Source organism: Oncorhynchus gorbuscha, linkage group LG13, assembly GCF_021184085.1.
Source record: "Oncorhynchus gorbuscha isolate QuinsamMale2020 ecotype Even-year linkage group LG13, OgorEven_v1.0, whole genome shotgun sequence".
NCBI classification, from domain to species: domain Eukaryota; kingdom Metazoa; phylum Chordata; class Actinopteri; order Salmoniformes; family Salmonidae; genus Oncorhynchus; species Oncorhynchus gorbuscha.
The window spans coordinates 99,580,956-99,603,351 of record NC_060185.1 but is presented as its reverse complement, the minus strand read 5'-3'; the positions used below and the strand labels follow the sequence as shown (position 1 = coordinate 99,603,351).

The 22,396-nt window shown below is 45.2% G+C and overlaps 1 protein-coding gene across 1 annotated transcript in view; it reads right to left on the bottom strand.

Annotated features, from left to right (window-relative positions):
• LOC123993773 (vascular endothelial growth factor receptor 3-like) overlaps positions 1–22,396 on the bottom strand; it is a 258,276-nt gene that overhangs the window by 155,010 nt on the left and 80,870 nt on the right.

The window sequence follows — 22,396 nt, the reverse complement described above, 5'->3', positions numbered from 1 at the left end:
TCTATCCTCTCTCTCTCCTCTCTCTCCGCCTCTCTCCACTTTCACCTTGCTCTCTCTGCTCTCTCCTCCCTCCACTTTCCTCTAAAATTATCATTAAGCCTATAGCTTCCTGATTCATCACTGTTTCATTAACTCTGGTAATGTGGTTAGATGTGATATAAATGATGTCGCTCTGGAATGCCATTACCTGCCCGAGCCCCAAACAGCGCCCTATTCCCTATATACAGGGCCCACTGGGTATAGGGCCCTGGTCAAAATAGGTGCATTTTCTAGGGAGTAGGGTGTTATTTGGGAGACAACCCCTGTAAAGTGCCCTGAGGGCACGTTGGTCCCCGGCTTGCATCAAGATGTCCACCATTGTTCCTGTACCCGAGAAATAAAAGGTAACTTAACTAAATGACTATTGCCCCGAAGCACTCACTTCTGTCCTCATCAGGTGCTTTTGAAGAGCAAATGTTCTTGTGGCTGAATGGACAGCAAGTAATATAATATAATAATAATATAATAATATATAATAATTTATGCCATTTAGCAGACGCTTTTATCCAAAGCGACTTACAGTCATGTGTGCATACATTCTACGTATGGGTGGTCCCGGGAATCGAACCCACTACCCTGGCGTTACAAGCGCCATGCTCTACCAACTGAGCTACAGAAGGACCGATGTTCCAACATCTTGTTTTTCATTTTATTATTTAAATGTAACTTTTATTTAACTAGGCAAGTCAGTTAAAAACAAATTCTTATTTACAATGACGGCCTACCCCGGACAAACCCGGAAGACGCTGGACCAATTGTGTGCCGTCCTATGGGACTGTGATACAGCCTGGATTCAAACCAGGGACTATACACACCATCCTATATAACTACTGTCTATACACACCATCCTATATAACTACTGTCTATACTGTCTATACACACCATCCTATATAACTACTGTCTATACACACCATCCTATATAACTACTGTCTATACACACCATCCCTATATAACTACAGTCTATACACACCATCCTATATAACTACTGTCTATACACACCATCCTACATAACTACTGTCTATACACACCATCCTATATAACTACTGTCTATACAGACCATCCTCTATAACTACTGTCTATACTGTCTATACACACCATCCTATATAACTACTGTCTATACACACCATCCTATATAACTACTGTCTATACTGTCTATACACACCATCCTCTATAACTACTGGCTATACACACCATCCTATATAACTACTGTCTATACACACCATCCTATATATAACTACTGTCTATACACACCATCCTATATAACTACTGTCTATACTGTCTATACACACCATCCTCTATAACTACTGTCTATACACACCATCCTATATAACTACTGTCTATACTGTCTATATACACCATCCTCTATAACTACTGTCTATACACACCATCCTATATAACTACTGTCTATACTGTCTATACACACCATCCTATATAACTACTGGCTATACACACCATCCTATATAACTACTGTCTATACACACCATCCTATATAACTACTGTCTATACTGTCTATATACACCATCCTCTATAACTACTGTCTATACACACCATCCTATATAACTACTGTCTATACACACCATCCTATATAACTACTGTCTATACTGTCTATACACACCATCCTATATAACTACTGGCTATACTGTCTATAAACACCATCCTCTATAACTACTGGCTATACACACCATCCTATATAACTACTGTCTATACTGTCTATACACACCATCCTATATAACTACTGTCTATACACACCATCCTATATATAACTACTGTCTATACTGTCTATACACACCATCCTATATAACTACTGTCTATACACACCATCCTATATAACTACTGTCTATACTGTCTATACACACCATCCTCTATAACTACTGGCTATACACACCATCCTATATAACTACTGTCTATACACACCATCCTATATATAACTACTGTCTATACACACCATCCTATATAACTACTGTCTATACTGTCTATACACACCATCCTCTATAACTACTGTCTATACACACCATCCTATATAACTACTGTCTATACACACCATCCTGTATAATTACTGTCTATACTGTCTATACACACCATCCTATATAACTACTGTCTATACACACCATCCTATTATAACTACTGTCTATACACACCATCCTGTATAACTACTGTCTATACACACCATCCTATATAACTACTGTCTATACTGTCTATACACACCATCCTATATAACTACTGTCTGGACACACCACACTATTATAACTACTGTCTATACACACCATCCTATATAACTACTGGCTATACACACCATCCTATATAACTACTGTCTATACACACCATCCTATATAACTACTGTCTATACTGTCTATACACACCATCCTATATAATACTGTCTATACACACCATCCTATATAACTACTGTCTATACTGTCTATACACACCATCCTATATAACTACTGTCTATACACACCATCCTATATAACTACTGCCTATACACACCATCCTATATAACTACTGCCTATACACACCATCCTATATAACTACTGCCTATACACACCATCCTATATAACTACTGTCTATACACACCATCCTATATAACTACTGTCTATAAACACCATCCTATATAACTACTGTCTATACACACCATCCTATATAACTAAATCAAATCAAATCAAATCAAATTTATTTATATAGCCCTTCGTACATCAGCTGATATCTCAAAGTGCTGTACAGAAACCCAGCCTAAAACCCCAAACAGCAAACAATGCAGGTGTAAAAGCACGGTGGCTAGGAAAAACTCCCTAGAAAGGCCAAAACCTAGGAAGAAACCTAGAGAGGAACCGGGCTATGTGGGGTGGCCAGTCCTCTTCTGGCTGTGCCGGGTAGAGATTATAACAGAACATGACCAAGATGTTCAAATGTTCATAAATGACCAGCATGGTCAAATAATAATAAGGCAGAACAGTTGAAACTGGAGCAGCAGCACAGTCAGATGGACTGGGGACAGCAAGGAGCCATCATGTCAGGTAGTCCTGGGGCACGGTCCTAGGGCTCAGGTCAGTTGAAACTGGAGCAGGAGCATGGCCAGGTGGACTGGGGACAGCAAGGAGTCCTCATGTCAGGTAGTCCTGGGACATGGTCCTAGGGCCCAGGCCAGTTGAAACTGGAGCAGCAGCATGGCCAGGTGGACTGGGGACAGCAAGGAGTCATCATGTCAGGTAGTCCTGGGGCATGGTTCTAGGGCTCAGGTCCTCCGAGAGAGAGAAAGAAAGAGAGAAGGAGAGAATTAGAGAACGCACACTTAGATTTACACAGGACACCGAATAGGACAGGAGAAGTACTCCAGATAAACAAACTGACCCTAGCCCCCGACACATAAACTACTGCAGCATAAATACTGGAGGCTGAGACAGGAGGGGTCAGGAGACACTGTGGCCCCATCCGAGGACACCCCCGGACAGGGCCAAACAGGAAGGATATAACCCCACCCACTTTGCCAAAGCACAGCCCCCACACCACTAGAGGGAAATCTTCAACCACCAACTTACCATCCTGAGACAAGGCCGAGTATAGCCCACAAAGATCTCCGACACGGTACAACCCAAGGGGGTGGGGGACCCAGACAGGCCGACCACAACAGTGAATCAACCCACCCAGGTGACGCATCCCCCAGGGACGGCACGAGAGAGCCCCAGCAAGCCAGTGACTCAGCCCCGTAACAGGGTTAGAGGCAGAGAATCCCAGTGGAAAACGGGAACCGGCCAGGCAGAGACAGCAAGGGCGGTTCGTTGCTCCAGAGCCTTTCCGTTCACCTTCCCACTCCTGGGCCAGACTACACTCAATCATATGACCCACTGAAGAGATGAGTCTTCAGTAAAGACTTAAAGGTTGAGACCGAGTTTGCGTCTCTGACATGGGTAGGCAGACCGTTCCATAAAAATGGAGCTCTATAGAGAAAGCCCTGCCTCCAGCTGTTTGCTTAGAAATTCTAGGGACAATTAGGAGGCCTGCGTCTTGTGACCGTAGCGTACGTATAGGTATGTACGGCAGGACCAAATCAGAGAGGTAGGTAGGAGCAAGCCCATGTAATGCTTTGTAGGTTAGCAGTAAAACCTGAAATCAGCCCTTGCTTTGACAGGAAGCCAGTGTAGAGAGGCTAGCACTGGAGTAATATGATCAAATTTTTTGGTTCTAGTCAGGATTCTAGCAGCCGTATTTAGCACTAACTGAAGTTTATTTAGTGCTTTATCCGGGTAGCCGGAAAATAGAGCATTGCAGTAGTCTAACCTAGAAGTGACAAAAGCATGGATTAATTTTTCTGCATCATTTTTGGACAGAAAGTTTCTGATTTTTGCAATGTTACGTAGATGGAAAAAAGCTGTCCTCGAAATGGTCTTGATATGTTCTTCAAAAGAGAGATCAGGGTCCAGAGTAACGCCGAGGTCCTTCACAGTTTTATTTGAGACGACTGTACAACCATTAAGATTAATTGTCAGATTCAACAGAAGATCTCTTTGTTTCTTGGGACCTAGAACAAGCATCTCTGTTTTGTCCGAGTTTAATAGTAGAAAGTTTGCAGCCATCCACTTCCTTATGTCTGAAACACATGCTTCTAGCGAGGGCAATTTTGGTGCTTCACCATGTTTCATTGAAATGTACAGCTGTGTGTCATCCGCATAGCAGTGAAAGTTTACATTATGTTTTCGAATAACATCCCCAAGAGGTAAAATATATAGTGAAAACAATAGTGGTCCTAAAACAGAACCTTGAGGAACACCGAAATGTACAGTTGATTTGTCAGAGGACAAACCATTCACAGAGACAAACTGATATCTTTCCGACAGATAAGACCTAAACCAGGCCAGAACATGTCCGTGTAGACCAATTTGGGTTTCCAATCTCTCCAAAAGAATGTGGTGATCGATGGTATCAAAAGCAGCACTAAGGTCTAGGAGCACGAGGACAGATGCAGAGCCTCGGTCCGATGCCATCAAAATGTCATTTACCACCTTCACAAGTGCCGTCTCAGTGCTATGATGGGGTCTAAAACCAGACTGAAGCATTTCGTATACATTGTTTGTCTTCAGGAAGGCAGTGAGTTGCTGCGCAACAGCCTTCTCTAAAATCTTTGAGAGGAATGGAAGATTCGATATAGGCCGATAGTTTTTATATTTTCTGGGTCAAGGTTTGGCTTTTTCAAGAGAGGCTTTATTACTGCCACTTTTAGTGAGTTTGGTACACATCCAGTGGATAGAGAGCCGTTTATTATGTTCAACATAGGAGGGCCAAGCACAGGAAGCAGCTCTTTCAGTAGTTTAGTTGGAATAGGGTCCAGTATACAGCTTGAAGGTTTAGAGGCCATGATTATTTTCATCATTGTGTCAAGAGATATAGTACTAAAACACTTGAGCGTCTCTCTTGATCCTAGGTCCTGGCAGAGTTGTGCAGACTCAGGACAACTGAGGTTTGGAGGAATACGCAGGTTTAAAGAGGAGTCCGTAATTTGCTTTCTAATAATCATAATCTTTTCCTCAAAGAAGTTCATGAATTTATCACTGCTAAAGTGCAAGTCATCCTCTCTTGGGGAATGCTGCTTTTTAGTTAGCTTTGCCACAGTATCAAAAAAGGAATTTCGGATTGTTCTTATTTTCCTCAATTAAGTTAGAAAAATAGGACGATCGAGCAGCAGTAAGGGCTCTTCGGTACTGCACGGTACCATCCTTCCAAGCTAGTCGGAAGACTTCCAGTTTGGTGTGGCGCCATTTCCGTTCCAATTTTCTGGAAGCTTGCTTCAGAGCTCGGGTATTTTCTGTGTACCATGGAGCTAGTTTCTTATGAGACATTTTTTTAGTTTTTAGGGGTGCAACTGCATCTAGGGTATTGCGCAAGGTTAAATTGAGATCCTCAGTTAGGTGGTTAACGGATTTTTGTCCTCTGGCGTCCTTGGGTAGGCAGAGGGAGTCTGGAAGGGCATCAAGGAATCTTTGTGTTGTCTGTGAATTTATAGCACGACTTTTGATGTTCCTTGGTTGGGGTCTGAGCAGATTATTTGTTGCAATTGCAAACGTAATAAAATGGTGGTCTGATAGTCCAGGATTATGAGGAAAAACATTAAGATCCACAACATTTATTCCATGGGACAAAACTAGGTCCAGCGTATGACTGTGAGAGTGAGTGGGTCCAGAGACATGTTGGACAAAACCCACTGAGTCGATGATGGCTCCAAAAGCCTTTTGGAGTGGGTCTGTGGACTTTTCCATGTGAATATTAAAGTCACCAAAGATTAGAATATTATCTGCAATGACTACAAGGTCTGATAGGAATTCAGGGAACTCAGTGAGAAACGCTGTATATGGCCCAGGAGGCCTGTAAACAGTAGCTATAAAAAGTGATTGAGTAGGCTGCATAGATTTCATGACTAGAAGCTCAAAAGACAAAAACGTCATTTTTTTTTTGTAAATTGAAATTTGCTATCGTAAATGTTAGCAACACCTCCGCCTTTGCGGGATGCACGGGGGATATGGTCACTAGTGTAGCCAGGAGGTGAGGCCTCATTTAACACAGTAAATTCATCAGGCTTAAGCCATGTTTCAGTCAGGCCAATCACATCAAGATTATGATCAGTGATTAGTTCATTGACTATAATTGCCTTTGAAGTAAGGGATCTAACATTAAGTAGCCCTATTTTGAGATGTGAGGTATCATGATCTCTTTCAGTAATGACAGGAATGGAGGTGGTCTTTATCCTAGTGAGATTGCTAAGGCGAACACCGCCATGTTTAGTTTTGCCCAACCCAGGTCGAGGCACAGACACGGTCTCAATGGTGATAGCTGAGCTGACTACACTAACTATGCTAGTGGCAGACTCCACTATGCTGGCAGGCTGGCTAATAGCCTGCTGCCTGGCCTGCACCCTATTTCATTGTGGAGCTAGAGGAGTTAGAGCCCTGTCTATGTTGGCAGATAAGATGAGAGCACCCCTCCAGCTAGGATGGAGTCCGTCACTCCTCAGCAGGTCAGGCTTGGTCCTGTTTGTGGGCGAGTCCCAGAAAGAGGGCCAATTATCTACAAATTCTATCTTTTGGGAGGGGCAGAAAACAGTTTTCAACCAGCGATTGAGTTGTGAGACTCTGCTGTAGAGCTCATCACTCCCCCTAACTGGGAGGGGGCCAGAGACAATTACTCGATGCCGACACATCTTTCTAGCTGATATGCACGCAGAAGCTACTGTTTATACTGTCTATACTGTCTATACACACCATCCTATATAACTACTGTCTATACACACCATCCTATATAACTACTGTTTATACTGTCTATACACACCATCCTATATAAATACTGTCTATATACACCATCCTATATAACTACTGTTTATACTGTCTATACACACCATCCTATATAACTACTGTCTATACACACCATCCTATATAACTACTGTCTATACTGTCTATACACACCATCCTATATAACTACTGTCTATACACACCATCCTATATAACTACTGTCTATACACACCATTATATACATACAGTGTGAAGAAAACGTATGTGAACCCTTTAAAATTACCTGGATTTGTGCATAAATTGGTCATACAATTTGATCTGATCTTCATCTAAGTCACAACAATAGACAATCCATTGATGACAGCAAGCTGTTCAGGCCACGAGGCAGCAAAGCAGACCCAAACCATGATGCTCCCTCCACCATACTTTACAGTTGGGATGAGGTGTTGTTGTTGGTGTGCTGTGCCTTTCTACTCCACATAGTGTTCTGTGTTCCTTCCAAACAACTCAACTTTAGTTTCATCTGTCCACAGAATATTTGGCCAGTAGAACTGTGGAACATCCAGGTTCTCTTTTGTGAACTTCAGACGTGCAGCAATGTTTTTTTTGGACAGCAGTGGCTTCTTCTCTGGTGTCCTCCCATGAGCACCATTCTTCTTTAGTGTTTTACGTATCGTAGACCCGTCAACAGAGATGTTAGCATCTTCCAGAGGTTTCTGTAAGTCTTTAGCTGACACTCTAGGATTCTTCTTAACCTCATTGGGCATTCTGCACTGCGCTCTGCTGCAGTCATCTTTGCAGGACGGCCACTGCTAGGGAGAGTAGCAACAGTGCTGGAAGTTCTCCATTTATAGATAATTTGTCTTACCCCTGGTGGTTAGAGATACTTTAGTAACCCTTTCCAGCTTTATGCAAGGCATCTCTTTTGTTTGAGGCATGGTTCACATCAGGCTTCTTCTGAATTGCAAACTCAAAATGGTTTTGTATTGGCAGGGCAACTCTATCCGACATCTCCAATCTCGTCTCATTGATTCGCCTCCAGGTTAGTTGACTCCTGACACAAATGAGATTTTTAAAACTAAAAATGGTTATTTCACCTTTATTTAACCAGGTAAGCTAGTTGAGAACAAGTTCTCAATTACAACTGCGACCTGGCCAAGATAAAGCAAAGCAGTTTGACACAAACAACACCACAGAGTTACACATGGAGGTAACAAACATACAGTCAATAATAAAAGTCTATATACAGTGCGGGCAAATGAGGTAAGATAAGGGAGGTAAGGCAATAAATAGACCAAGTAATTACAATATAGCAATTAAACACTGGAATGGTAGATGTGCAGAAGATGAATGTCCAAGTAGAGATACTGGGGTACAAAGGAGCAAGATAAATAAATAAATACAGTATGGGGATGAGGAAGCTTGATGGGCTATTAACAGATGGGCTATGTACAGGTGCAGTGATCGGTGAGCTGCTCTGACAGCTGGTGCTTAAAGCTAGTGAGGGAGATATGAGTCTCCAGCTTCAGTGATTTTTGCAGTTCCGGTCATTGGCAGCAGAGAACTGGAAGAAAAGGCGGCCAAAGGAGGAATTGGCTTTGGGGGTGACCAGTGAGATATACCTGCTGGAGCGCGTGCTACGGGTGGGTGCTACTATGGTGACCTTGCTACGGGTGGGTGCTACTATGGGGGCTTTACCTAGCAAAGACTTATAGATGACCTGGAGCCAGTAGGTTTGGCGATGAATATGAAGCGAGGGCCAGCCAACGACAGCGTACAGGTCGCAGTGGTGGGTAGAATATGGGGACTTTGGTGACAAAACGGATGTCACTGTGATAGATTACATCCAGTTTGCTGAGTAGAGTGTTGGAGGCTATTTTGTAAATTACATCGCCAAAGTCAAGCATCGGTAGGATAGTCAGTTTTACGAGGGTATGTTTGGCAGCATGAGTCAAGGATGCTTTGTGCGAAATAGGAAGCCGATTCTAGACTTAATTTTCGATTAGAGATGCTTAATGTGAGTCTGGAAGGAGAGTTTACAGTCTAACCAGACACCTAGGTATTTGTAGATGTCCACATATTCTAAGTCAGAACTGTCCAGAGTAGTGATGTTGGACAGGCGGGTAGGTGCAGGTAGCGATCGGTTGAAGAGCATGCATTTAATTTAACTTGCATTTAAAAGCAGTTGGAGACCACAGAAGGAGAGTTGTATGGCATTGAAGCTCGTCTGGAGGTTAGTTAACAAAGAAGGGAAAGAAGTATACAGAATGGTGTCGTCTGCGTAGAGGTGGATCAGAGAATCACCAGCAGCAAGAGCGACATCATTGATGTATACAGAGAAGAGAGTCGGTCAGAGAATTCAACCCTGTGGTACCCCCATAGAGACCGCCAGAGGTCCGGACAACAGGCCCTCTGATTTGACACACTGAACTCTATCTGAGAAGTAGTTGGTGAAAAAGGCGAGGCAGTCATTTGAGAGACCAAGGCTGTTGAGTCTGCCGATAAGAATGTTGTGATTGACAGAGTCGAAAGCTTTGGCCAGGTCGATGAATACGGCTGCACAGTATTGTTTCTTATCGATTGCGGTTAAGATATCGTTTAGGACATTGAGTGTGGCTGAGGTGCACCCATGACCAGCTCTGAAACCAGATTGCATAGCGGAGAAGGTACGCTGGGATTCGAAATGGTTAGTAATCTGTTTGTTAACTTGGCTTTCGAAGACCTTAGAAAGGCAGTGTAGGATAGATATAGGTCTGTAGCAGTTTGGGTCTAGAGTGTCTCCCCCTTTGAAGAGGGGGATGACCGCGGCAGCTTTCCAATCTTTAGGAATCTCAGACAATACGAAAGAGAGGTTGAACAGGCTAGTAATAGGGGTTGCAACAATTTCAGCAGATAATTTTAGCAAGGGTCCAAATCAAATCAAATCAAATCGTATTTGTCACATACACATGGTTAGCAGATGTTAATGCGAGTGTAGCGAAATGCTTGTGCTTCTAGTTCCGACAATGCAGTAATAACCAACAAGTAATCTAACTAACAATTCCAAAACTACTATCTTATACACAGTGTAAGGGGATAAAGAATATGTACATAAGGATATATGAATGAGTGATGGTACAGAGCAGCATAGGCAAGATACAGTAGATGGTATCGAGTACAGTATATACATATGAGATGAGTATGTAAACAAAGTTGCATAGTTAAAGTGGCTAGTGATACATGTATTACATAAGGATGCAGTCGATGATGTAGAATACAGTATATACATATGCATATGAGATGAATAATGTAGGGTAAGTAACATTATATTAGGTAGCATTGTTTAAAGTGGCAAGTGATATATTTTACATAATTTCCCATCAATTCCCATTATTTGTCACGCCTTGGTCATTGTATCTTGTGTTTTTGTTATATGTTTGGGTAGGCCAGGGTGTGACATGGGTTTATATGTTTTATTTCGTATTGGGGTTTGTATTAATTAGGAGTGTGTATTAGTAGGGGTGTGTCTAGTTAGGCTTGGCTGCCTGAGGCGATTCCTAATTGGAGTCAGCTAATTCTAGTTGTCTCGGATTGGGAACCGTATTTAGGCAGCCTGAGTGCCCAGTTGTATTTCAGTGGGTGATTGTACCTGTCTTTGTGTTAGTCACCAGATAGGCTGTAATTAGTTTCACTTGTTTGTTGTTTTTGTATTTTCTATTATTTAATGTACCGCTTTATCTTTATTAAAGGTCATGAGTAACCTACACGCTGCATTTCGGTCTGCCTCTCTTCTAACAACAGACAAAGTTCATTACATTATTAAAGTGGCTGGAGTTGAGTCAGTGTCAGTGTGTTGGCAGCAGCCACTCAATGTTAGTGGTGGCTGTTTAACAGTCTGATGGCCTTGAGATAGAAGCTGTTTTTCAGTCTCTCGGTCCCAGCTTTGATGCACCTGTACTGACCTCGCCTTCTGGATGATAGCGGGATGAACAGGCATTGGCTCGGGTGGTTGTTGTCCTTGATGATCTTTTTGGCCTTCCTGTAACATCGGGTGGTGTCGGTGTCCTGGAGGGCAGGTAGTTTGCCCCCGGTGATGCGTTGTGCAGACCTCACTACCCTCTGGAGAGCCTTACGGTTGTGGGCGGAGCAGTTGCCGTACCAGGCAGTGATACAGCCCACCAGGATGCTTTCAATTGTGCATCTGTAGAAGTGTTGTGAGTGCTTTTGGTGACAAGCCGAATTTCTTCAGCCTCCTGAGGTTGAAGAGACGCTGCTGCGCCTTCTTCACGATGCTGTCTGTGTGTGTGGACCAATTCAGTTTGTCTGTGATGTGTATGCCGAGGAACATCAAACTTACTACCCTCTCCACTACTGTTCCATCGATGTGGATAGGGGGGTGTTCCCTCTGCTGTTTCCTGAAGTCCACAATCATCTCCTTAGTTTTGTTGACGTTGAGTGTGAGATTATTTTCCTGACACCACACTCCGAGGGCCCTCACCTCCTCCCTGTAGGCCGTCTCGTCGTTGTTGGTAATCAAGCCTACCACTGTTGTGTCATCCGCAAACTTGATGATTGAGTTGGAGGCGTGCGTGGCCACGCAGTCGTGGGTGAACAGGGAGTACAGGAGAGGGCTCAGAACGCACCCTTGTGGGGCCCCAGTGTTGAGGATCAGCGGGGTGGAAATGTTGTTGCCTACCCTCACCACCTGGGGGCGGCCCGTCAGGAAGTCCAGTACCCAGTTGCACAGGGCGGGGTCGAGACCCAGGGTCTCGAGCTCGATGACGAGCTTGGAGGGTACTATGGTGTTGAATGCCGAGCTGTAGTCGATGAACAGCATTCTCACATAGGTATTGATTGTCTAGCCCGGGTGATTTGGTAGGGGTCCAGATTTTGCAGCTTTTTCAGAACATCAGCTATTTGGATTTGGGTGAAGGAGAAATGGGGGAGGCTTGGGCAAGTTGCTGTGGAGGGTGCAAGGCTGTTGACCGGGGTAGGAGTAGCCAGGTGGAAAGCATGCGTATCGAAATTCTCAATTTTGATTGGTGGTGAAAGTGTTTCCTAGCCTCAGTGCAGTGGGCAGCTGGGAGGAGGTGCTCTTATTCTCCATGGTCTTTACAGTGTTTCCTAGCCTCAGTGCAGTGGGCAGCTGGGAGGAGGTGCTCTTATTCTCCATGGACTTTACAGTGTTTCCTAGCCTCAGTGCAGTGGGCAGCTGGGAGGAGGTGCTCTTATTCTCCATGGACTTTACAGTGTTTCCTAGCCTCAGTGCAGTGGGCAGCTGGGAGGAGGTGCTCTTATTCTCCATGGACTTTACAGTGTTTCCTAGCCTCAGTGCAGTGGGCAGCTGGGAGGAGGTGCTCTTATTCTCCATGGACTTTACAGTGTTTCCTAGCCTCAGTGCAGTGGGCAGCTGGGAGGAGGTGCTCTTATTCTCCATGGACTTTACAGTGTTTCCTAGCCTCAGAGCAGTGGGCAGCTGGGAGGAGGTGCTCTTATTCTCCATGGACTTTACAGTGTTTCCTAGCCTCAGTGCAGTGGGCAGCTGGGAGGAGGTGCTCTTATTCTCCATGGTCTTTACAGTGTTTCCTAGCCTCAGTGCAGTGGGCAGCTGGGAGGAGGTGCTCTTATTCTCCATGGTCTTTACAGTGTTTCCTAGCCTCAGAGCAGTGGGCAGCTGGGAGGAGGTGCTCTTATTCTCCATGGACTTTACAGTGTTTCCTAGCCTCAGTGCAGTGGGCAGCTGGGAGGAGGTGCTCTTATTCTCCATGGTCTTTACAGTGTTTCCTAGCCTCAGAGCAGTGGGCAGCTGGGAGGAGGTGCTCTTATTCTCCATGGACTTTACAGTGTTTCCTAGCCTCAGTGCAGTGGGCAGCTGGGAGGAGGTGCTCTTATTCTCCATGGTCTTTACAGTGTTTCCTAGCCTCAGTGCAGTGGGCAGCTGGGAGGAGGTGCTCTTATTCTCCATGGTCTTTACAGTGTTTCCTAGCCTCAGTGCAGTGGGCAGCTGGGAGGAGGTGCTCTTATTCTCCATGGTCTTTACAGTGTTTCCTAGCCTCAGTGCAGTGGGCAGCTGGGAGGAGGTGCTCTTATTCTCCATGGTCTTTACAGTGTTTCCTAGCCTCAGTGCAGTGGGCAGCTGGGAGGAGGTGCTCTTATTCTCCACGGACAAGTCATTAACCATTAACATTATTAACCTAGAGGTTTCACATACTTTTCCCAACCTACACTGTGAATGTTTAAATTATGTATTTAATTTAGATAAGAAAAAAACAATAATTTGTGTGTTTTTAGTTCAAGCAGACTGAGTTTGTCTGATGTTGTGACTTTGATGAAGATCAGATCAAATTTGGACTAATTTATGCACAAATCCAGGTAATTCCAAAGGGTTCACATACTTTTTCTTTCCAAAATGTGGAAAAAGTTAAGGGGCCTCAGGCACGGGGCACCAGGTAGCCTCGTGGTTAGAGCATTGGACCAGTAACCAAAAGGTTGCAGGATTGAATCCTTTTGCCCCTGAACAAGGCAGTTAACCCACTGCTCAAGTCCATGCTAGGTAAAGTACGCCTTATCTCAGTTCACTGGTCACAATGGCAACACCCACCCGTAGCACGCGCTCCAGCAGGTGTATCTCACTGATCATCCCTAAAGCCAACACCTCATTTGGCCGCCTTTCATTCCAGTACTCTGCTGCCTGTGACTGGAACGAATTGCAAAAATCGCTGAAGTTGGAGACTTTTATCTCCCTCACCAACTTCAAACATCAGCTAGCTGAGCAGCTAACCGATCGCTGCAGCTGTACATAGTCTATCGGCAAATAGCCCACCCAATTTTACCTACCTCATCCCCATACTGTTTATATTTATTTACTTTTCTGCTCTTTTGCACACCAATATCTCTACCTGTACATGACCATCTGATCATTTATCACTCCAGTGTACCTTTTGCACACATTGTATATAGACTCTCTTTTTTTTCTACTGTGTTATTGACTTGTTAATTGTTTACTCCATGTGTAACTCTGTGTTGTCTGTTCACACTGCTATGCTTTATTATTTTTTTTAATGCTTTATCTTGGCCAGGTCGCAGTTGCAAAGGAGAACTTGTTCTCAACTAGCCTACCTGGTTAAATAAAGGTGCTTTTAAAAAATATATATATATAAATAGCTCCCTCCACATGGAGACAGAATCGTATACACTGATTCTACAAAATATTAAGAACAGTTATCCACCAGGCTATTCCAGTAGTTAGTTCTTCATGATGTTTCTGAAATGACCTCCGCCTACTCTCCTCTCCCCTCATTCTTCCAGGCTATTAGAGTGGTTAGTAGCTCCATGAGTCCAACATGAGAGACATCGATAATACGAGCTGTGTTACCCAGAACCCTCTGTACAGCAGGACAGCTGTGATGGACTCTTATGCACTTCAGACTAAAAGGCCCAGCAGCCCAGCTCTCTTATGATGGGCATTACCCCACATTGGTCTCTCAGGTTAAATGCTCTGTACTGTTCAATCTACAGTGTGAGTTTGTTATTACAGTTTTTCTCAATTGCTAAAACACTAAAACCCATTGGTTGAACAAAGTTCTCAGTTGCCTGGACTCATTTAGCTAATTATGCAGTCTGTTGTCACGTTCTGACCATCGTTCGTATGTGTTTTCCTTGTTTTAGTGTTTGGTCAGGACGTGAGCTGGGTGGGCATTCTATGTTGTGTGTCTGGTTTGTCTATTTCTATGTTTGGCCTGATATGGTTCTCAATCAGAGGCAGGTGTTAGTCATTGTGTCTGATTGGGAACCATATTTAGGTAGCCTGTTTTGTGTTGGGTTTTGTGGGTGATTGTTCCTATAATAATAAATAATAATAATATATGCCATTTAGCAGACGCTTTTATCCAAAGCGACTTACAGTCATGTGTGCATACATTCTACGTATGGGTGGTCCCGGGGATCGAACCCACTACCCTGGCGTTACAAGCGCCATGCTCTACCAACTGAGCTACACAGGTGTTTGCACCAGATTGGGCTGTTTAGGTTCTGGCACGTTTATTCGTTTTTGTTCGGTTATTCATGTATGGTGTCTTTATCAATTAAACGTGAATAACCACCACGCTGCATTTTGGTCCTCTGATCCTTCTCGCCTCTCCTCTTCAGATGAAGAGGAGGAAGACCGTTACAGAATCACCCACCACAACAGGACCAAGCGGCGTGGTGATGGGCAACAGAGGCAGCAGCAGGAGAGGCAACAGAGGCAGCAGCAGGAGAGGCAGCAGCAGCAGTGGGAGAGGCAACAGAGGCAGCAGCCGCAGGAGAGGCAACAGAGGCAGCAGCCGCAGGAGAGGCAACAGAGGCAGCAGCCGCAGGAGAGGCAACAGAGGCAGCAGCAGCAGGAGAGGCAACAGAGGCAGCAGCAGGAGAGGCAACAGAGGCAGCAGCAGGAGAGGCAGCAGTGGGAGAGGCAACAGAGGCAGCAGCAGGAGAGGCAGCAGTGGGAGAGGCAACAGAGGCAGCAGCAGGAGAGGCAACAGAGGCAGCAGCAGGAGAGGCAGCAGCGGGAGAGGCAACAGAGGCAGCAGTAGGAGAGGCAACAGAGGCAACAGCAGGAGAGGCAACAGAGGCAGCAGCAGGAGAGGCAGCAGTGGGAGAGGCAACAGAGGCAGCAGCAGGAGAGGCAACAGAGGCAGCAGCAGGAGAGGCAGCAGCGGGAGAGGCAACAGAGGCAGCAGTAGGAGAGGCAACAGAGGCAACAGCAGGAGAGGCAACAGCAGGAGAGGCAACAGAGGCAGCAGCAGGGGAGGCAGCAGTGGGAGAGGCAGCAGAGGCAGGAGGAGAGGCAGCAGTGGGAGAGGCAACAGCAGGAGGAGAGGCAGCAGTGGGAGAGGCAACAGTGGGAGAGGCAACAGAGGCAGGAGCAGTGGGAGAGGCAACAGCAGCAGGAGAGGCAGCAGTGGGAGAGGCAACAGAGGCAGCAGCAGGAGAAGCAACAGAGGCAGCAGCAGGAGAGGCAGCAGTGGGAGAGGCAGCAGTGGGAGAGGCAATAGAGGCAGCAGCAGGAGAGGCAACAGAGGCAGCAGCAGGAGAGGCAGCAGTGGGAGAGGCAACAGAGGCAGCAGCAGGAGAGGCAGCAGAGGCAGCAGCAGGAGAGGCAACAGAGGCAGCAGTGGGAGAGGCAACAGAGGCGGCAGCAGTGGGAGAGGCAACAGAGGCAGCAGCAGGAGAGGCAGCAGCGGGAGAGGCAGCAGAGGCAGCAGCAGGAGAGGCAGCAGCAGGAGAGGCAGCAGCAGGAGAGGCAGCAGCAGGAGAGGCAACAGAGGCAGCAGCAGGGGAGGCAGCAGTGGGAGAGGCAACAGAGGCAGCAGCAGGAGAGGCAGCAGTGGGAGAGGCAACAGAGGCAGCAGCAGGAGAGGCAGCAGAGGCAACAGCAGGAGAGGCAGCAGTGGGAGAGGCAACAGCAGGAGAGGCAGCAGTGGGAGAGGCAACAGAGGCAGCAGCAGGAGAGGCAACAGTGGGAGAGGCAACAGAGGCAACAGCAGGAGAGGCAGCAGTGGGAGAGGCAACAGCAGGAGAGGCAACAGAGGCAGCAGCAGGAGAGGCAGCAGCAGGAGAGGCAGCAGCAGGAGAGGCAACAGCAGGAGAGGCAACAGCAGGAGAGGCAACAGAGGCAGCAGCAGGAGAGGCAGCAGCAGGAGAGGCAGCAGCAGGAGAGGCAACAGCAGGAGAGGCAACAGAGGCAGCAGCAGGGGAGGCAGCAGTGGGAGAGGCAACAGAGGCAGCAGCAGGAGAGGCAGCAGCAGGAGAGGCAACAGTGGGAGAGGCAACAGAGGCAACAGCAGGAGAGGCAGCAGTGGGAGAGGCAACAGCAGGAGAGGCAGCAGTGGGAGAGGCAGCAGCAGGAGAGGCAGCAGCGGGAGAGGCAACAGAGGCAGCAGCAGGAGAGGCAACAGAGGCAGCAGCCGCAGGAGAGGCAACAGAGGCAGCAGCCGCAGGAGAGGCAACAGAGGCAGCAGCAGCAGGAGAGGCAGCAGCAGGAGAGGCTACAGCAGGAGAGGCAACAGAGGCAGCAGCAGGGGAGGCAACAGTGGGAGAGGCAACAGAGGCAACAGCAGGAGAGGCAGCAGTGGGAGAGGCAACAGCAGGAGAGGCAGCAGTGGGAGAGGCAGCAGCAGGAGAGGCAGCAGTGGGAGAGGCAGCAGCAGGAGCAACAGTGGGAGAGGCAACAGTGGGAGAGGCAACAGTGGGAGAGGCAACAGCAGCAGGAGAGGCAACAGTGGGAGAGGCAGCAGCAGGAGAGGCAGCAGCAGGAGAGGCAACAGCAGGAGAGGCAACAGAGGCAGCAGCAGGAGCAGCAGCAGCAGCAGCAGCAGTGGGAGAGGCTGCACGACTTGGAGAAATGTACTCCTTCACCAGAAGAAAACCCTTACAACCTTAAACCATTTCACATGGTAAAACACAATTTGCAGATCTCACTTAGACTTTTCATCGAAACTGTAAACTCGTTTTCATTCTGAAAACACATTCTGCACTCTAATGCACACGTCATCCATCCTGGTAAACACAAGTGGCAACAGTCAAATACAAATAGAGAACACATGTCATTGATTGAACACAACCACTCAACATGGATTTTACCTGTTTCAATTGATGCGACACAACCAATATAAGCCAGTTCAGAGAGCAAACAGGTTGCTGGAGGTGGGAAGGAGAAGGTCTGAGAATGGATACTGTAGTACAGTGCATTGTAGACTGCATACTGTACAATGGATGACTTGTATGGCCCTGAACATTGTGCTTTCCATTTATTAACAGAACTGACTGCTCAATGGATTTTGACTGGTTGCAGGTTCATATCAAGAAATAACAAGAATTACAGAGACAAAGGACACGTTTGTGAGATGCAGGGTACAAATAGGAAGAACAGAGAACTAAAGAACAAAGAGCAGATTAGTAATTTCTGATCAACGTTGAGCTGCTATAATAGAACATGTTTTCGTTCATCAAAAGACAATGACGGAAAAAATATGAATATTTTTTTAGATTAAAAATGTACTTCTCCCTGAGAATTGTATGTTTTGAACAATGTGTTTTCTATTTTTCAGTGTATTGTTTACTGACTGCTTGAGAGTGTATATCATTTTGATCCATTTGTTTATGATTTGAGAGCAGTGTTTGATATTGAACACAGGTAAAACTGTTTTGAAGCAAATGTTTCATTTTGCAAGAGGAGTCAGAGGTTTATGTAAATAGTGCTTGAAGATGAGGTTTTGTGTTTAATGGTTTCAGGAAATGGAGCAAGGTTTCAGAAATTGTGTTTTAGTGTTTTAGAGAGAGAGAGAGAGAGAGAGAGAGACAGAGAGACAGAGAGAGAGTTTTAGAGAGAGAGAGAGATGATAGCTGTAGAGTAGGTCTATCTCGGTCATTGTGGTAATTTGGGGGTAATTTCCCATAGCAAATGTAATTAGTCCTCCAGCAATTTTCAGAAAATGACAAAAAAGCACTAGCTACTTATTTTAGCCTCCCGATAATCTAACTTTTTTTGAAACGTGGAGATAAAGACCATATCCTATACATAAAGACTCGTACTAGAAGGTCTGTGACATAGATGACTCATAAAGACTCGTACTAGAAGGTCTGTGACATAGATGACTCATAAAGACTCGTACTAGAAGGTCTGTGACATAGATGACTCATAAAGACTCGTACTAGAAGGTCTGTGACATAGATGACTCATAAAGACTCGTACTAGAAGGTCTGTGACATAGATGACTCATAAAGACTCGTACTAGAAGGTCTGTGACATAGATGACTCATAAAGACTCGTACTAGAAGGTCTGTGACATAGATGACTCATAAAGACTGTGATGACTCTCATAAAGTACTAGAAGGTCTGTGACATAGATGACTCATAAAGACTAGAAGGTCTGTACTAGAAGGTCTGTGACATAGATGACTCATAAAGACTCGTACTAGAAGGTCTGTGACATAGATGACTCATAAAGACTCGTACTAGAAGGTCTGTGACATAGATGACTCATAAAGACTCGTACTAGAAGGTCTGTGACATAGATGACTCATAAAGACTCGTACTAGAAGGTCTGTGACATAGATGACTCATAAAGACTCGTACTAGAAGGTCTGTGACATAGATGACTCATAAAGACATAGATGACTCATAAAGTACTAGAAGGTCTGTGACATAGATGACTCATAAAGACTCGTACTAGAAGGTCTGTGACATAGATGACTCATAAAGACTCGTACTAGAAGGTCTGTGACATAGATGACTCATAAAGACTCGTACTAGAAGGTCTGTGACATAGATGACTCATAAAGACTCGTACTAGAAGGTCTGTGACATAGATGACTCATAAAGACTCGTACTAGAAGGTCTGTGACATAGATGACTCATAAAGACTCGTCTAGAAGGTCTGTGACATAGATGACTCATAAAGACTCGTACTAGAAGGTCTGTGACATAGATGACTCATAAAGACTCGTACTAGAAGGTCTGTGACATAGATGACTCATAAAGACTCGTACTAGAAGGTCTGTGACATAGATGACTCATAAAGACTCGTACTAGAAGGTCTGTGACATAGATGACTCATAAAGACTCTGTGACATAGATGACTCATAAAGACTCGTACTAGAAGGTCTGTGACATAGATGACTCATAAAGACTCGTACTAGAAGGTCTGTGACATAGATGACTCATAAAGACTCGTACTAGAAGGTCTGTGACATAGATGACTCTGTGACAAGATGACTCATAAAGACTCGTACTAGAAGGTCTGTGACATAGATGACTCATAAAGACTCGTACTAGAAGGTCTGTGAAGGATGACTAAAGACTCGTACTACTAAAGACTCGACTAGAAGGTCTGTGACATAGATGACTCATAAAGACTCGTACTAGAAGGTCTGTGACATAGATGACTCATAAAGACTCGTACTAGAAGGTCTGTGACATAGATGACTCATAAAGACTCGTACTAGAAGGTCTGTGACATAGATGACTCATAAAGACTCGTACTAGAAGGTCTGTGACATAGATGACTCATAAAGACTCGTACTAGAAGGTCTGTGACATAGATGACTCATAAAGACTCGTACTAGAAGGTCTGTGACATAGATGACTCATAAAGACTCGTACTAGAAGGTCTGTGACATAGATGACTCATAAAGACTCGTACTAGAAGGTCTGTGACATAGATGACTCATAAAGACTCGTACTAGAAGGTCTGTGACATAGATGACTCATAAAGACTCGTACTAGAAGGTCTGTGACATAGATGACTCATAAAGACTCGTACTAGAAGGTCTGTGACATAGATGACTCATAAAGACTCGTACTAGAAGGTCTGTGACATAGATGACTCATAAAGACTCGTACTAGAAGGTCTGTGACATAGATGACTCATAAAGACTCGTACTAGAAGGTCTGTGACATAGATGACTCATAAAGACTCGTACTAGAAGGTCTGTGACATAGATGACTCATAAAGACTCGTACTAGAAGGTCTGTGACATAGATGACTCATAAAGACTGATGATTTCACTAACATTTATTTTGGACTTCATGCCAATCAAAACCCAGTTGTTTTCTGAACGGACAGGACATTGTACAGACACGCCCACATTCCTCACATCCTGCTGCCCACGGAGCAACAATAGAGACATGGCCATGTGACGTAAATATTTGAATCTCAGCCACAGAGTGTTTAGGGTGTTTAGGGTTAGTTTGAGTTTATCTCAGTGGCAGCTCAGCCTGTACTCCTAGTAGCCTTGAGACAGCCATAAGGGCACTGTAACTTTACAGTGTGTTGAATCTATATGTTAGTACTAGGTAGTAGTTAGGATATGGTTCAGAGTTGATCCCGGTGGAAGGCCTGTACTCCTGGCACTGTGGAGACAGCCATAAGGGCACAGTGGAGACAGCCATAAGGGCACTGTGTACACAGCCATAAGGGCACTGTGGAGACAGCCATAAGGGCACTGTGGGCACAGCCATAAGGGCACTGTGGAGACAGCCATAAGGGCACTGTGGAGACAGCCATAAGGGCACTGTGGAGACAGCCATAAGGGCACTGTGGAGACAGCCATAAGGGCACTGTGGACACAGCCATAAGGGCACTGTGGACACAGCCATGAGGGCACTGTGGAGACAGCCATAAGGGCACTGTGGACACAGCCATAAGGGCACTGTGGACACAGCCATGAGGGCACTGTGGAGACAGCCATAAGGGCACTGTGGACACAGCCATAAGGGCACTGTGGACACAGCCATAAGGGCACTGTGGACACAGCCATAAGGGCACTGTGGAGACAGCCATAAGGGCACTGTGGACACAGCCATAAGGGCACTGTGGACACAGCCATAAGGGCACTGTAACTTTACCGTGTGTTGCAAGGTTCCCCAGCTGGCGGCCCGCGATTGGTTACTGAGCAAATGCTTCTCAAAAATGTTTTATTTCATAACAAATTGTCATTGTTGGACATACAAGACCGTAAAAACATCAGGAAATCAGCCCCAAGTGATTTTCATTTTAAGAAATTGGTTCCCAAGTATAATAGAGAGACATGTGATCGTATTCAATGTCAACCAATGTCTATTTGGGCTTCCTGAGGTCACTTTGGGCTTCCTGAGGTCACTTTGGGCTTCCTGAGGTCACTTTGGGCTTCCTGAGGTCACTTTGGGCTTCCTGAGGTCACTTTGGGCTTCCTGAGGTCACTTTGGAGTTTGCAGAATTAATGGTAATTCAACACCATGCAGGTCTGAGTTATTAATGGTATTAATGGTATTAATGGTAATTCAACACCATACAGGTCTGAGTTATTAATGGTATTAATGGTATTAATGGTATTAATGGTAATTCAACACCATGCAGGTCTGAGTTATTAATGGTATTAATGGTATTAATGGTAATTCAACACCATGCAGGTCTGAGTTATTAATGTTATTAATGGTATTAATGGTAATTCAACACCATGCAGGTCTGAGTTATTAATGGTATTAATGGTATTAATGGTAATTCAACACCATGCAGGTCTGAGTTATTAATGGTATTTATGGTATTAATGGTAATTCAACACCATGCAGGTCTGAGTTATTAATG